Below are 18,859 nucleotides of genomic sequence, written 5' to 3'. Positions count from 1 at the left end.
AGTAAAATAAATCATCTCTTTCTGCATAAAGTGGTATTTATGACCTCTCCCTTAGAAATTATGTAAGTAAATATTCATGGAGAAATATTTTCACCTATTTTACATGTTTATTAACTTAAGGTCTGACTGTAAGGAAACTGCAAATTATGGAATGTATTTTATTAGGATAAACACTGGTGTTTAAAAAAAATCAGAGTGGAAACAATCTTTTTTTTCCCTTTGGAGTGGAGCCTTGCCATTTTTCACTTTTAGAACTCATCTTGGATGCTAGATGCTTAATAAGTCAATAAATTTCTACATATTAGGTGAAGTATTCATGTAGCAGGAATTTCTTTTTTCTATGGTTCCTGGTATAAGTTTAACAAACAGCAGCAGCTACAGGAAACAAAAATGATCTGAGGTTATTCTGATTTTAACTTTTGTTTTGAAAGCAGATAAATTTAGCTCAATTGTTTGAGACTCCTTTATTTAAATTTCTGAAATTTCCTCAGCACGAGATAAGATCAACTATTACTTTTGTATTACAGAGCCTCCACATTTTGTGAAAGAAAATATGTTAAAATATTATTAGGAATGAAAAATCACCATTTGAAAATTAATTTACATATGAACCTGAAAAATAAACCAGACTTAAGTTTGAGTTCTGGATAATGAATTGGCAAGGGTGTTATTTTACTAAAGTGTTCAGTTATGTCTGTTTATGTTATTAAGTGGGATGAGATAAAGTACATATTCAACTCTTTTTTAAAAGGACAGAATACATCATTTTAACTAATTAGGTCCATTTATCTTAACTTTATATTTCTTTGGGTTGGTTCCTGAAATAGACCATGAAACCAACCTATTTATAAGATTTGTTAAAAAAAAATTCAAAACGTGTGGAAAAGAATAGCCAACATAAATTGTCAGTTAACTACATTAAATATGAAATTATAAAACTCAAATTTTATGCATAAATTTATTTTATTTTTGTAATATTCTAAAAAGTTTATATTTTGCTAAAAATATTTGTGCAAGTCAATTAAAATATTTGGAAGATAGATAAGATTATATTTATATATATGTATACAAGCCTAATATAAAATATAACCATGTGTAGGTATAGACATACATACATATAGTTTATATATATATATATATTGTATATACATGTATTTATATAGTTATATTTGTTAGATGTGAAATACATATTCATAAAAACACTTCATGATGTTATCCACCTTAAAACATAAATCTGTGGGATAATACTGTCTTGGTTGTGAGCCATTAGACTTTAAAAATAGCTATTTAAAAACAAATATAAGTTTTTTAAAGTTTGAATTCTAACATCACTCTCTGTATCAAAGAGTATTAACACTGTATTAAAGAGTTAATACTCTCTGGTACAATGTTGGAATTCAAACTTTAGGTACATATAAAGACTTTAGTGGAATAAAGCAAGATGAAAAGACAACCCTCAGAATGGGAGAAAATATTTGCAAATGAATCAATGGACAAAGGATTAATCTCCAAAATATATAAACAGCTCATGCAGCTCAATATTAAAAAAACAAACAACCCAATCCAAAAAAGGGCAGAAGACCTAAATAGACATTTCTCCAAAGAAGACATACAGATGACCAAGAAGCCCATGAAAAGCTGCTCAACATCACTAATTATTAGGGAAATGCAAATCACAACTACAATGAGGTATCACCTCACACCAGTTAGAATGGGCATCAACAGAAAATCTACAAACAACAAATGCTGGAGATGGTGTGAAGAAAAGGGACTCTCTTCCACTGTTGGTGGGAATGTAAATTGATACAGCCACTTTGGAGAACAGTATGGAGGTTCCTTAAAAAACCAAAAATAGAATTACCATATGACCCAGCAATCCCGCTACTCGGCATATACCCAGAGAAAACCATAATTCAAAAAGACACATGCACCCCAACGTTCATTGCAGCACTATTTACAATAGCCAGGTCATGGAAGCAACCTAAATGCCCATTGACAGACGAATGGATAAAGAAGATGTGGTACATATATACAATGGAATATTACTCAGCCATAAAAAGGAACGAAATTGGGTCATTTGTAGAGGCATGGATGGACCTAGAGGCTGTCATACAGAGTGAAGTAAGTCAGAATGAGAAAAACAAATATTGTATATTAACACATATATGTGGAATCTAGAAAAATGGTATAGATGAACTGGTTTGCAAGGCAGAAAGAGAGACACAGATATAGAGAAAAAAAGACACAGATATAGAGAAAAAAAGTATGGACACCAAGGGGGTAAAGCAGGTAGAGTGGGGTGGTGGTGGTGGGATGAACTGGGAGATTGGGATTGACATATATACACTAATATGTATAAAATAGATAATTAATAAGAAGCTTCTGTATAAAAAAATAAAACAAAATTCAAAAAATAAAATAAAATAAACCTACATTAACACATCATCAAAAAAAAGATTGATAAAATTTAACTATTTTAAAATTAAGATTCCTTTTATGATAAGGGATACATGATAAAGGAATATAAGATAAATACATAATAAAGAAAATAAAAAGATATGTAACAGAGGGGGAAAATATATTTGTAATGCTGTATATAACTAACAGGAGGACTATCATTAATATATTTTTTAAAACTCCTACACAAATCAGTAAGAAAAAGATATCGGGCTTCCCTGGTGGCGCAGTGGTTGAGAGTCTGCCTGCTGATGCAGGGGACACGGGTTTGTGCCCCGGTCTGGGAAGATCCCACATGCCGCAGAGTGGCTGGGCCCGTGAGCCATGGCCGCTGAGCCTGCGCGTCCGGAGCCTGTGCTCCGCAAGGGGAGAGGCCACAACAGTGAGAGGCCTGCCTACCGCAAAAAAAAGAAAAAGAAAAAGATATCAACCCAACAGAAAAATGGGCAAAACTCTTGAAAAAGTACTTCACAAAAGAGGATATCCAAATGGGCGCTAAAAAATGAAAAGACACTCAACCTCATTAATAACCAGAGTAATGCAAATAAAAGCCAAGAAGATGTCATTACGCACCCACCACATCAGCACAATTTAAAATGACTGACATGGGGCTTCCCTGGTGGCGCAGTGGTTGAGAGTCCACCTGCCAATGCAGGGGACATGGGTTCGTGCCCCGCTCTGGGAGGATCCCACATGCCGCGGTGCAGCTGGGCCCGTGAGCCATGGCCACTGAGCCTGTACATCCGGAGCCTGTGCTCTGCAACGGGAGAAGCCACAACAGTGAAAGGCCCGCGTACCGCAATAAAATAAATAAAAAATTAAAATGACTGACATACCGAGGACTGGCAAGAATGAGGAGCAATAGAGACTTTCAAGCACTTTGGTCAGGAGTGTGAATTGCTACAACCACTTGGGGGAACAGTTTGCCACCATCTACTCAAGTTGACCATATGCTCACCCTAGGAGTCAGCAGTTTCACTTCTTGATAAGCTTCCCAAAGAAACTCACGCACATGTGCTGTTTTGGACTGAATTGTGTCTGCTCAAAATTCACATTTTGAAGCCCTAGCCCCCAGATGACTACATGTGAAGATAGGGCCTTTAAGGAGGTAATTAAGGTTAAATGAGGTAATAAGTGTGGGGTCCTAAGCCAGTAGGACCTGTGTCCTTATAAGAAGAGGAAGAGACACCAGGAGTGCATAGGCACAGAGTAAAGGCCACGTGAGGTCACAGTGAGAAGGCAGCTGTCTCTATGCCAAGGAGAGAACTCTCATCAGAAACCAACCCTGTTGGCACCTTGATCTTGGACTTCCTGCCTCCAAAGTGTGAGAAAATAAATTTCTGTTAAGCTACTTAAAAAAAAAAACCAGAAACAAACAGACAAAAACTTTAGTGGAATAAAAGCAAATATAGATGATGTTTTAAAATAAAATTTAAGTGGGAAGCTCTTTTTAAGAATATCATTAAATCAAATAAAAGGGGAATATTCATTATTATAATGGAATTAAAACATCATTTTATCTAACCAAAAACAAGCAAGTAAACAAAGAAGACCAAAAACCAGGGTAACCCTTGAAATACAAGCCAGAGAAAATATTTTCAACACATACAATAATAAACTATTAATAATTAATTAAATAAATTATTAACACCTATTAATAAATAAATAAATTATTAATACTTATAATGTGTAAAATACAACCAGAAAGTCAGGTGTAAATTAGTCTGCATTCCAATAACAAAATTACATTAAGACATAAATAGGCAATTCACAGAAAAAATACACATTTCTAATTAAATTTTTTTAAAGAATCAAACCCAGTAATATAAATTTTAGCAATGAGATATCATTTTTTATTCATCCAACTGGAAAGACCAAAAAGAGTGATAATATCCAATTTGGAGGACTTTAGAAAAAAACTGTCATTTGTTTTTAACTCTTGGCGGAAGTTTAAAGTATGAAAACTTTCAGTGAGCAGCTAGCCCATGTCCATCTAATTATATGACACCTACACAGCCATTCTTTTTAATTCTAATATCCTATAGAGACATAAAAACAAAATACATGTACAAGTATATTTATTTCACCTTTATTTTTAAAAATTTAAAACATTATGCATAAATGATAACTCTAAATACTAGAATGCAATGCAGTCATGAAAGAGACGGCACTAGCTCTATCTATGAAAAAATAGAAAGCCTTGCAGTATATGTTATATCATGCAGTATAGTAAGTTGAAGTGCATTATAGGCCATATTATATTTTTCAAATGTAGAATTTAAAATTTTGGTAAAGTACGTGGGAAGTTATTTACAGAAGTTACCTATGATTGATGGGTTTAGGAGAGAGTTTCTGCATATTTTTAATAATATGCCATGAGCATATTTCACATTTAAAATAATAGTTCGTATATGAAAATAAACTTTGCACAGGGCTTTTCATGTGTATTCTCTCCTTTGTAGGATGAATTGGCCACAAATGCTGAGAAGGTCAACCTGCCAACCAATCTGCCAATGTCCCCAGAGTCTGATACAGAAAGTCCAAGGGCTTGCTATGCTCAGTTCAAACCTATTCAAAGGGATGGTGGGTCTATGAGTAACACTGAATATCTAACTCACTTTCTTATTTTTGTCTTTCTCTTTGTGTATCTCTAAGTCTGTCTGCTAATAGAATGGTGATGGTGTGTAAATATTTCACTACATTCTACTCTCAAACCTGCCCGAGAGTAGTTTGGTCGTGAGGACGTAAAAGCTGAAGAGATAGATGCTCTAATGATACTGCTCTCGCTTAAGAACATCCTGCCTCAGACTCCCAGCCACTGTCAAGGAGAGTTTGCTCTGTTACAAGAGGACTTTCTCTATTGTAATTAATAGCATTAAAAGTACTGAAGTCTTCAGAGACATAGAGAACAGATTTGTGGTTGTCAACAGGGAGGGGAGAGGGGGAGGGATGGATCGGGAGTTTGGGGTTAGCAGATGTAAACTATTACATATACAATGGATAAACAACAAGGTCCTAGTCTAGAGCACAGGGAACTGTATTCAGTATCCTGTGATAAACCATAATGGAAAAAATATGAAAAATAATGTATAATATATATGTATAAGTGAATCACTTTGCTGTACAGCAGAAATTAACACAACATTATCAATCAACTATACTTCAATAAAATACATTTTTTAAAAGTGCTGAAGTCTTCAGAAAAGGGGGAGAATTCAGGCAGAAGACTAAAGAATATAAGGAAGATGGTAACATAGAAAAACTTAATTTCAAGGGCTTTGAGGAGAGATGGACTTTTGTCCAATCTCAGCTCCGCTAGTTATTAGCTTGAACACAACTATATGAACTATTCTCTCTGAGCCTCATGTAATAATGCATAAATGTTGTAATGTATTTAATGCACAGGGTTGTAAAGGGGACATAACATGGTGGATGAAAGGTACCTCTCAAAGCCTACCTCCAAGTGGTAGGAGTTTAACATATCTTGGTGTCCAACTGTCCCTCACCTCCAGCTTCTGCTTTTCATTAAGCAAAAGAAAGGATTTTTAAGTTGTGGTATTACAGAGATAGCAGTAAAAATGTAAGGAAAGAACCAGGCAATATCCCGATTCAGTCAAGATAGAGGAACTCAGCTTTGGGGAATGAGAACAATATGAATCCAATGAAATGAAAACAGCACAGATTTTCAAATCAGGTCAATGTGATCGATTATACATAATAAGCAGCATAGCCTTGACTTTCTTCAGCCTCGTTATATTGATTTGTAAATAACCTGCCTCGAAGAGCAATGATGAATTATGAATAAGATCATAGAGCATTGTTTTTGAAACATGAGAATCTTAGAAATACTAGTTTCTATCCTCTCTTTTTATACAGGATGTAAATATTATCAGGGGAGCAAGGGTTGGCATGGTTGTAGCCCATCAGGTTGGCATGGATCGGCTAACAAACCATAAAAATAATTTTTAAAAATCCACATCTAGGTTGGGAAGCAACCTATAGTCAATCACAACCTCATCAGACAGAAAAGGATCAAGATGGATCATGGGCTTATAAAACTAAGAAGAAAACTACTAAGTCCTGCCAATTTGGCAAAGTCTTCATTCTTGATGGAAAGCTTTCATCTAGAGCTGTTGAGGGAAACGTAGACAAGATGGGTTTTTATGTGGTATGGAACTTGGTGTCTCAAAGAACTTTTGTTAGGTATGACAAAATCAGATTAATTGATTCAACAGCTATTTATGGACACCTGCTCTACAGGATAGATTAGACTTGATACATTCACACTCTTGGCCAAGGTAAAGTGTTGCTACCAGATTAAGAGCAGAGACCCTGTTGACTGCTTCCTTTTTTTATATCTAATTCTCAACTGAAATTTCATATCGAGTCTTCATGTCCTCCAGATCCTAGGGAACCACCAGGGCTGTCTCTCTCTGGCATTTTCCTCAAGCCTCACTATTCTCCTAGGCTGTTAGCCAGACTGCAACTCTCTACTTCTTATTCAGAACTTCAAATCTATCTCCCCTCCATTATGTACAGCCAGCCAGCATGTCCCTTCTTTGTGCTTCAGAATCTGTATACAAACTGTTATGAAAACCTGGAAAAAAATATTTCCTGTCTTCTTCACTTTGCATCTTTGCGTACACGGACTTGCTCGAAATTAATGCCATGAATGTTTAGTAAGCACCACTGTACTTAAGGCATCTTTCCATCCACGTGGATGTAACAGCCTGAGCATTCCTTTTTGCTATGAGGACCCTTTCTCTGCTGAGTTGAATACAGGAGACACCGGCACCACGCTCCGTGATCTTGGAGCCTCATGACATATTTTGAGTCAGGGAACATGAATGATGTTTCAGGTACATCTCCACCATCATCATCACTTACCTGCTATGTTCATTCTGCTGCCACCCTAGTCCCTTCCTGATGCTTGGAAATGGTCATCTTCCCACAGGCTATTCATTCTAGTGTTTCCACAGGCTATTTCCTCTGACCAGACATCACAATCATCATCTGCAACATTCTTCAAGTCCATGTGGTAAAGTTAAGTGCAGGGTAAGACGTTCATAACCACCTCATTGAAAATCGCAAACCCGTTTCCCTCTTCCTTGTATGTTTTGCTCCACATCAATTACCATGTGGTAACCTGTTCTATAAGTTGGTTGATTTATTTATTTTCTGCTTCTCCCCACTAGCATGGAAGCTGCCCCTGAGCAGGGTTTTGTTTTTACGATACAATGATGTGTTTCCAGTGCCTAGAGGTGTGTCTGACCCAGAGGTAAATCAATAAGTGTTTGTTTACTAATGAATAAACCATCATCAACTTCATCAGCGAAATATCATACCTTTAGATATGCATGTTGGGTCCTATAGCCCTAATAGGAGTTGAAATAATTTTTATGTTTTGACAATAACAATCAAAAATATTACAACTTTCCACTCTGACGATATTTTTTTCTAGTTTTTGGTATCAGGATAAAATCTACATTTGAAAAGAATAGATAAATCCTGGAGATCAGATTCTCTGAGATCAGTCATGGACGTGCAGAAGAAAAGCTGTATGTGGTGTGACTGCAAAATTATCTAAATAATAGAAAATATAATTAGACAAATACTATCTTGACATCCTCAAACCTGAAGATGCAGCAAAGGAACCAAAATACTACCTGAAAAAGTTGAAAATCATGGCCATTTTAAACTTCCAAAAGTGTTGAGAAGCAGAAGTCAGTGAGGACGCAAACCCTTACCCTGAGTGCCGTCTCAAACATGCTAACAGAAGTTTCCAGGTTTTAGAACTTGGCAGGGAAATCCTTGTAAAAATAAAAGCGATCCACTTTAAATTCACTGCAACTGGAACCTCTATAAGTTATGTTCTTGTCTGGAGGCCAGATCAGGGTGGCAAGGAAAATATTTGGAGCTAGTCCTGGCACACAAATTTTGACATTTAGGTAAAATTCACTGAGAAAAGAGTCGTGTTAGGTTATCCTGAATCTGAAGCCTCATTATAGTAGAGACATAAATGCTCATTTTTGCAGCTCTACATTTGGTCTTTAAGCCCAAGGTAGGCGTGACTGTGATCCTAGGCCAGAGCAGTAGGATATACTGAAGAGAAAATGAGAGATCTTACTCTGATTTTAACTGTCATGCCTAGAATAATGGTCACCCTTCTAAAACCTTGAGTCAAAAATATACATACATATATATATATATATATATATATATATATATATATATATATATATATATATATATGGCCCTTGCATTTCTGAAATGCACTTCTGAGAATATTGAATATTTAAATATTTTCACTACGCCTAAGCAATAGTGTAACCGGACAGAAAATTATTGGAGTTCTTTCTCTACTTCTTAAACAGCCTCATAATGCACTCCATTAACTGCCGCCCCCAAATTTTGTTCTGGAGAAGAAATCTCACGTCCACCTCATACATATATATAGATATATATGTTTTATACCACTTAGTCCAGCGTTTTTCAAATTTCCTACCAAAGAGCTCCAATTCACAGTACATTAAAAAATGGGAGGCTGTCTATGTACATTTCTGTGTGTGCCTTTTCCTGGAGTGGACATTTGTCCTTTCACCCTTTGCAAATTACAGTCATCTCAGTCGTGAGGAGGCAGGGCCAAGATAATGGTGGCTGGATCCTTCTGGCAGCTGAGAGGTGGACAAATGTCCTAGGTCTAGACAGTCAGGTGTCCTTCCCGAAGGCTTTGCACACTTGGTCATGCTCTCAAGATACAGCTTCAGGAGAGCTGATTCCCTGTGGCTACAGGGTAATTAAGACCCCACAGCTGGTCAGGGTGTTAGGAGCCCTGGTGCCAACCAAGCTGGCAGGTTTCCCAGGATAATGGTTCTGGTGAAAGCATATAAATCATCCTTTCAGAGTCATGATAGGTTGTGATTTGCCTCCCTCTGATTCTGCTTGAGCCCTTTCCTGCAATCTCCCTGTCAATTGTGAGAGCTACCTAAAACCCTTGCAATAAATTCCCTGTCCACTTAATCAGAGCTGGATTTCTTGTTTGTAAGTGAATAGTCAGGTAAATCCAATATAATATGTCTCCTTTTCTGTGCTTAATGAGGATAAAACTGTTCATACTCTCTCTGTTATGAAAAAAGTATATGAAATTTAGTAAGCATGAATTTTCTTTTTCTTCCTGACAACATTCTGATTTTACGTTTTCTTTGATTACTTATACACTTTCTTAAAGTGTCATAATGACATTAACAATGACTGATATTATAATATTTTAGTGGTTTCATTGTTCATCATCATTTCTCTTATCATAATTTCCCATCACTGGATTATTTATGCTTCCTTCAGGAAAGGTAGTTGGGTGTTACATATTCTCTGAGCCCTTGCATTTCTGAAATGCACTTCTAAAAATATCTAAGTGTTTACTTTATACCTAAGCAATAGTTTAGCTGAATAGAAAATTATTGGACTCCTTCCTCTACTCCTTAACTTCATTATAATATATTTCATTATCCCCCAAAATTTAGTCCTGGGAGAAGAAATCTCATGTCCACCTACTTTTTTCATTTCATTAGTTGGTAGCCTTTTTGTTTTTAATCTCTCCTACACCTGTATGTTTGTAGGATTTTTCCCCATCTTTCAATTAAAAATATATTTTACATACGTTTGTACATATAGTTTGTTTTTGTAGCTTTCCATTATCTTTTCTTAGAATTTGCTATAACCCTTTAATACGAAAGGGCACATTCATTTTCAGCTTGGAGATTTGTTTTTTGTTTTGTTTTGTTGTTTATTTTGTGGGGTTTTTCTTTGTTTGGTTGGTTGTTTTTGCTTTGGCTATTGCTTTTGCTTTGCATGTTCTGTATTTTCCTTTCCACCATTTCTGTTATTGGGGTTCTTGTATCTATTCTCCTTGTCTCTGTCTCTCACCTTTATTCTCTAGTTTTCATTTCTTCATTCTTTTTCAAATTCTGTGGAGATATCCTTAGCTTCTTTTGGCTTTGTTTTTCTGCAGAATGTCTTTTTTATATTTTCACTGAGCTATTAGTTCCTCTTCCAGTCACCAGGAGGCTTCTTTCAGCTAAATATTTCTCCTCATGACCACCATTTCTAGTACAGGAGATACAGTCTCATCTCGAATCTTTGTGAAAAGGGAATTTAACATTTTATAAGATTTGCTCTTACTGGTCAGATGAATCTGTTTCTTCTCAATAGAAGAAAGGACTCCAGATTAGTACTTTTCTTATGGAAATGGTTGTCAAACATTGGACAATTAATTGATGTTAGAAATCATTTTGAATCTCTGCTCAAAATGTTCAGCCTCGGGCTTCCCTGGTGGCGCGGTGGTTGAGAGTCCGCCTGCCGATGTGCAGGGGACATGGGTTCGTTCCCCGGTCCTGGAAGATCCCACATGCCGCGGAGCGGCAGGGCCCGTGAGCCATGGCCGCTGAGCCTGCACGTCCGGAACCTGTGCTCCGCAACGGGAGAGGCCACAGCAGTGAGAGACCCGCGTACCGCAAAAAAAAAAAAGTTCAGCCCAGGCAAAGGATGAAAGGAAAGAGTCATGTTCACCCTAGCTGTATCTTGCCAACTTGCAAGTCTAAGAACCTGCAGGAATTCGGAGGGAGCAAGACAGGAGACATCGGAAGAACTAAGCTGCTCTTTGGCATCAAAAAGATTTGTTTTCATTATCGTATGGACACCCTGGTGTAGCAGGAGGAGGACTGCCCTGGTAGTTCTAACTGACCTTTCATTGAAAGCCAGATACAGCAGACCCTTCAAATCAGTTACAAATCTAGGTCTGAGGCAGGGCCAGAAAGCCCTGGTGGTTACTTGAGTAATATCCAATGTAAAAACTCAAGCTGAGAATTCAATATAAAATAAGCAAATCACGTGAATTATATCTTTAATTCAGTAGCCAGCACTTGCCTTTGGGCAAGACAGTGTATTCATGTATTAGCATGAATCAACCTCCATAAGGGGATATTTTTAAATGAGACAGTCATTCAGATGACGACAAAACAGAAACAGACTCACAGACTTAGAAAACAAACTTATGGTTACCAAAGGGGCAAGGTAGGGGGTCAGTGATAAATTAGGAAGTTGGGATGAACATACACACTCCTATATATAAAATAGATAATCAACAAGGACCTACTGTATAGCACAGGGAATTCTACTCAATACTCTGTAATAACCTATATGGGACAAGAATCTGAAAAAGAATAGATACGTGTATATGTAGAACTGAATCACTTTGCTGTACACCTGAAACTAACACAACACTGTAAATCAACTCTACTCCAATATAAAATACAATTTTTTTTAAAAAAAGGAAAAAAAACCAAAAACAAGGCACTCATTCAGATGATTCTGATCCTGTTCAACCCTACTTTCATTTGTAAACAATGAGGTAGGAATTCTTTTTTTTTTTTTGGCTTAAATCTAAATAAAAGTGTTCCCTGCCCCCCTCACGTGTTTGACAGATACAATCTGCTGTTGGAAGGTTGTAGAATAGACTGTGAGCTTAAGGAGTACGTGAAGCTGAAGGCTTCGGAACTCAATCTTTGAGTCAGAGCTGTATAAGATGTATAAGATCCCAGGAAAGGGTTAATATAGGCTCTGGGATATAACCTTATTTAAATTCAATTTATTTAAACAAAAACAAAAAACCTGCTCACCCATTTCTCTCATCCCCACTCCCTTGAAACCACAAGTCCGTTCTTGGTATCTATGAGCTTGGTTTTTGTTTGCTTGGTTGGTTGGTTGATTTTTTAGATCCTGCATATAAGAGAGATCATAAGGTATTTGTCTTCTTCTGACATTTCATTTAGCATAATTCCCTCAAAGTCCGTCCATGCTGTCACAAAAAGCAAGATTTCATTGTTTTTTTAATTATAGAATAATGTTCCATATTATATATATACATATAATCACATCTTTTTTATCCACCCATTCATCTACGGACACTTAGGTCTTTTCCATATCTTGTCTATTGTAAATACTGCTGCAATGAACATGAGGGTGTATATATCTTCAAATTAGTGTTTTTGTTTTCTTTGGATAAATACCCAGAAGTGGAATTGCTGGATCATATGGTAGTTTTATTTTTAATTTTCTGAGGCACCTCCATACTGTTTTCCATAGTGGCTGCACCAATTTACATTTCCAGCAACAGTGCAAGAAGGTTCCCTTTTTTCACATCCTCACTAATGCTTGTTATTTGTCTTTTTGATAATAGCCATTCTAACAGGTGTGAGGTGGTATCTCACTGTGGTTTTCATTTGCATTTCCTTGATGATTAATGATGGTACTTGTTGGCCATCTGTATGTGTTCTTTGGGAAAATGTCTATTCAGATCTTTTGTCCATTTTTTAATCAGATAGGGTTTTTGGCTATTGAGTTGTATGAGTTCGTTGTATATTTTGGATATTAACCTCTTATAAGATACATGTTTGAAATTATTTTTTTCCCATTCTGTAAGTTGCCTTTTCATTTGATCGATGGTTTCCTTTGTTGTGCAGAAGGTTTTTACTTTGATGTAGTCCCACTTGTTTATGCTTGCTCCTGTTGCCTTTGCTTTTGGTGTCATATTCAAAAAATGATTACCAAGATCTATGTCAAGGAGCTTATCATCTATGTTTTCTTCTAGATGTTTTATTGTTTCAGGTCTTACGTTCTAGTCTTTAATCCAGTTTGAGTTTGTTGTTGTGTATGGTGTAAGATAGTGGTTCAGTTTCATTCTTTTGCATGTATTGATAGCTGTTCAGTTTTCCCAGCACCGTTTATTGCAGAGACTGTCTTTTCCCCATTCTATATTATTTCCTCCTTTGTTGTAAGTTAATTGACCATATGCATAGGTTTATTTCTGGGCTCTCTATTCTGTTCCATTGATCTACATGTCTGTTTTTATGCCAATATCATACTGTTCTAATTACTAGAGCTTTGTAATATAGTTTGAAATCAAGAAGTGTGGTGCCTCCAGTTTTGTTCTTCTCTCTCAAGATTGCTTTGGTTATTTGGGGTCTTTTGTGGTTCCATACAAATTTTAGGACTCTTTGTTCTATTTCCGTGAAAAAGGGGCATAATCTTTTAATGAGCAGAATGATGATGATGTGAAGAAAAGGCATTTCAGAAAAAGTGGGCAATGTAGCATGGTCTTGAGCTTGAAATTTTCAAAGCACTAAGAAACATGGAGAAATGACAACCATATCATCTGGCATAACTTGTAATTGGGATGTCAAGAAATAAATATTCTGACAAAAGCCCACTGTTCGGTAAGGCATGGAAGAAGTCAACATTGCTGAATGTTGTTCAAGAAACAAAAACATATCTATCAAAGAGAAACTTTACTATAAAAGGATTAGAAGAGACTTAGGAAAGATGCCCCCGCTGCTCTGGAATTTAGATGCCTGCATAATGAGTTGTTTTGATCTGAAATGTGTAAAGACGGATCTAGGGTACATTGATGAGCTTGCAGTTCTTTTGCTTTCTGGTGGGTTCATTTCCAGAGACATCACTGCCCCTCACTCACTTGTTTCACTCCTCACAGCCACACTAGCTGCCTGCTGACCTCAACCCAAGAACTGAATTCCATAAAATTGGGACCATGATTTTGAAACATACAGCATTACCGCATGTTAAAAAGAAACATCTATTTTAGCACAAAACTATTTTAAGCTAAGTAGATATAGCACACTGGTTTTCTAAAAGATGAAATTATTTTAATAAAAAAAAGAAAATAGTAAGTGAATTTATTGGGGCAACAACTAATTTACACCTTATAAAGGATCAAAGGCTTTTTTCTATTGCTTTAAACCTGAATCAGTTAGAATGTTAGGAACCACAATACTTTTAGAAATGCCAGGGCTGCAACTTTAACTGAAGGTTACTAAGTTGTCAGTCTCCAAACATCAGATTCCCACTGTCTAATTAATTGGGACATTTTCCCTGTCTCTTATCCTGAAACAAGGAATTAGTGAATTATTTATTTTGCACAGTCCTTGTAACTGCCTTCCAGTGGTGTCACTGATTGAAAAATGACTTCCGTAAATAAATGTTTGCAAATGTTCTGGCTTATGAATATACTAAAGAAATGAAATGAGTCCATTTAAAAATCCCAATTCTAAGGTCAGCTACTCAATTATTTTACATCGGATTTCCAAGGCTATCCTAAGAAATTATCTAAAATATTAAGTTGCCTCTATGCATTACACAACCTGTGAACACAAGTACAGATTATTCTGCAAGATGAATTAATGTCTTGGGTTTATTAACTTTGCATATCTAACTATATCTCTTGTCAAATTTTTCAGAATTAAAAGTGATAGGTCATGGATAGAAACAAGGGTATCATTTCAGGAATGCTGGAGATTCTTCTTACTAGTCTGAAGCTCCTTATTGATGGGAGATTTTTGATGTGCAAAGTCATCATTCACCTGGCACTCCCCAGAAACTTGAGGTCGTTATTAGCCATCATGGACATTAGATTCCAAGTGCACCTCCTCCACATGAGTTGATCTCGTGACACAAAGTCCAAGAATTAAAGTTAAAACACTAACCAACTTCACTTCATGTTTTGAATTTGAATCTACCCAAGTTATTTAAGTGATTGAATGCTACTATTCTGTGCACCGCCTGATTCTGTCTAAATTATTTTCACAGCCTTCTTGTCATCTGGTCCATGTTCTTGTCAATATTGAAATGTTGGATTTTGCCTATGTTGCTTATCTTTGGCTTTATAAGTCTTACTCATGACATCTGTTAAAGAGCCTCCTGAATCACTACCATGTTTTGGTTCCCTTAAAACTATGGTCAGAGGAGACTGCTTTCAAAACGGGACTTATGGGGGCTTCCCTGGTGGCGCAGTGGTTGAGAGTCCGCCTGCCGATGCAGGGGACACGGGTTCGTGCCCCGGTCCGGGAAGATCCCACATGCCGCAGAGCGGCTGGGCCCGTGAGCCATGGCTGCTGAGCCTGCGCGTCCGGAGCCTGTGCTCCGCAATGGGAGAGGCCGCAACAGTGAGAGACCCACGTACCACAAAAAAAAAAAAAAAAAAAAAAAAAAAAAAACGGGACTTATGGAAGAATATCCGTAGGAGATGTGCTGTAAATGAACGACTAGCAAGTGAACCCCAAAGCAATGGAAACCAGTGTGCAGCTCTCAGCCATTTAAATTCCTTTTAACCTAAATTACTTGTATGGAAAGTGATGTTTTATCCAACCCCAAAACCACCAAACCACAGGTGTTTAAGTAAGTCATGAACTTCTATTATTTTTCTATTCAAATAGGTTCTTTGGGGTACTAGGAAAATACTAGGAAAAACATACACCATGTCACCAGTATTTAGGTGGGACATTTTCACGTTGGCAGCTCTTCTTCTCACTTCCTTTCCCCTCTGTAGGATACACAGACATAAATTATTTTATATTATTTCTGGGAATTCACATGTTAAATGTTCTTCTTCCCAGAAGCTTTGAACCATTCATTTCACGCTAAGCACATAGTCATCTTTCTCTGGACTTTCCACCTGTGTACCTATCTGAACTATCCAAATTCTATGATAATGCCTCCAGGATATTTTCATTATTGTTCTGTTTCCCCATCACCCCTGGCCAGATTCTAGAAGTTTGCAGAAGTTTTTCTTTTCTTTTCTTTTCTTGTCACTATTCCCCTGTGTAGAGCCATCAGACCATCAGCAGTCATTCTGAGTTCAAACTGACAGTCAGATTCATTAGACATGATAGGCTCCACTCAGTGCCAGGTTTATTTAGTTTTAAGAAAAGATAGAGACAAGCAACAACCATTACTGTGCATCCCATGGTCTCAGTCACCCTATACCAAGGACACGTGTGATTGAAGAGACCATGCTGAGGGTCATGGATCACCTTTGTTCAGGGAATTCATAAGCTCTAGGCTCCTTTAACTTCAAACCTTTTAAGTCATGTCTCTCCCTCAGCCTCGGGGGTACCTAACTAGTGTCCATTCTCTGGTGCAGCTGCATCCCATCAATACCTGCCACTTGTTACTTGATAAACAATCTTGACAAGGAAGTAGAAGAGCTTCATCTCGGCTCCTTAATCTTGGAAGCTTGAGTCAATGTGGCAAGGACGGTTTAATCACGGGTCATATTCTCAGGCATCGAGCAATTAATCTTTTTCTTCCAGAGACATCCCTCAAGAAACTCTTGATTCCAATCTCCTAAAAACTGATGTAATTTGTAGATTAATCTGTCTTCTGTTCTCTCTCTCCCTGCTGTCCTTTTTCTTCTTCATCTCCTTAAATACCATTGGTTTCCACATTTGCCCAATATTTCTGTTTGTTTTCTTAATCTCTTCAATTCCCTCTTCTTCAATCCCTTCTTCTAAGAAGTGTAGGCACATACATTTTTATAAAAGAGCATCAAGAGGAACTTTACCAATCATCTCTGTCTTTGCCTGCCCCCCCGTCTTTCCACCTCATATGGAGACTTGGACTACCTTCTAGGCTTCTTCAGCCCTGTGCTTCCCCTTCCAAAGGAGCAACAGGCTTGCAAGTACTATCCTATCCCCATCCTAGCCCAGGGAGGAGAAAGCTGCTCCACCTGAAATTTTCCAGTGGCTTCATGGCCCAGGGTTCTCTTTCACAGTATATTCAACTCTCCAGGTCTTCAGCAGTATGTGAACATGACATTGACCACCTGGAAACCAGTGGTGCTCATGTGGTCAGGCTACTGCCACACATCCCTGGGGATAGCTCACACTCCCCAGACTGGCCTGGTGTTTCAGTGATCCATGTATATAAAATTAAGTCTCATCTAAGTTAGGCCACGTGACCCACTGACATTCATAAGGGTGTTTTTCTCTCACTCCTGGGGTGGGTCAAACCCTCTGGCTGCTTTCTGAAGGCTGTGGCCCCAGGGTGAATGGCATTTATCTTGCTTGCTGTCCCCCTGCCAAGCAAAGGAAAAGTGCAAATACTCCCAACACAAGGTGAGGCTAAAAGCAGAAATTTACAGGCACTGGGCAAGTAGGGTGAATGCTGTCTTCTAGACCCTCCTCATTCCATGAGATGTTTGTCTAGACTCGCCATGGGTTGTTAAGTTGAGTGTGGACTCTAAATCCCTGCCTCCTTGCCTATGTCCAGAGGATGTGGGAAGGAACGAGGATCATCTGATATATTCGGAAGATCTCAACTTTGTATTTTCAGGTATGTTAGCCTTTGAAACAGGATGCTCTAGGGCTCCAAATGTCTGGGGAATTCACAGATTAGCAGCCTTGCAGCCTTCCCCTGGTGAGCTAGCTCACTGCTGGGCTGTGTAGAGGAGGGTCATTCAGGTCAACTCGGCATTATCCTAGAGTGCCCACTATGGAAGCTGTGCTACCCCTGACCGCCACCATAAAGACTCACCAGTCCCAGTCCCTGAGAAGTACTGCCTGCAATTTAGTCTGGCATCCAAACTGAATATACCGATAATTTAACCTCCAGGTTCTGAGAGCAAGAAATGGAGAATGCACCATGGCTTTCCAGAAACTTTATTAGTTGTTGAGCAATTCAATATGTTAATGATTGTATTTACAGGATGATGGAGATTGGTGACAGAATATTTTGTATGTGATGAGGATTTGGTCCTCATTCAGGTTGTCTCTCAAGATAGAAATCTGAAATGTCATTGTAGCAGCAGTCACCCAGAAATGCTATTTGCCAGTTAAAAATTAGGTATCTCTGCACTGATTAATTCATATCCCACAAAACACTGGAACAGACTTACATTATATTTCCCTGCTTGTTTTCTACTCACATGTATTTTATAAGTTTGCTCTAAGTTTTATCAATCTAATTCCTTTCATATTTAGTGCATTTTAAAGTTTTCAAATTGCTTCTATATACATCATATTTTTGTATTTCCCAACTACCCTAAAGGTCAAAGCAAGGCAACTATTGCTTCCACTTTGCAAGTGAGAAAACGGGTATTCTGAAGTGACAGATCTGGGAGCTAGGTTCAAAGAGTCACGTGACAGAATCAAGGCACCATCCCAGATCTCCACATTCTGTATCTGGTGGACCATTCACACGTGGTGCTGCTTCCTACCGAAAAGAAAACTATGAAAGACAAATGACCATAATTTCGAATTTCTAAAAAGAAACACCAGTGATTTTAAAGAATTCCAGCAAATACGCATGGATAGCAAAGAAACCCAGACCTGATCTCAGAAATGGGAAGAAAGAAAGGAAACTCTGCGGGGCAGCAAGGTTTAGTCTGTGCTGCACTTTAGTTCTGCCGTTGTTTAATTTTTTTAGTCAAAGCCATTCATCTTCCACGGGGATCAAATAAGCTGGGTGGTAAAACAACGGATGTGCGATTCTCTGGGAGCAAGGGAACAGCGTTCCGAGGTAAAGCGGGACGATTTTGGGAATGCAGACCTGGGAC

Source organism: Mesoplodon bidens, assembly GCF_964165515.1.
Source record: "Mesoplodon bidens genome assembly, chromosome: 19".
Lineage (NCBI taxonomy): Eukaryota > Metazoa > Chordata > Mammalia > Artiodactyla > Ziphiidae > Mesoplodon > Mesoplodon bidens.
The sequence above is the reverse complement of the archived record's forward strand: the minus strand, read 5'-3'. Positions refer to the sequence as shown.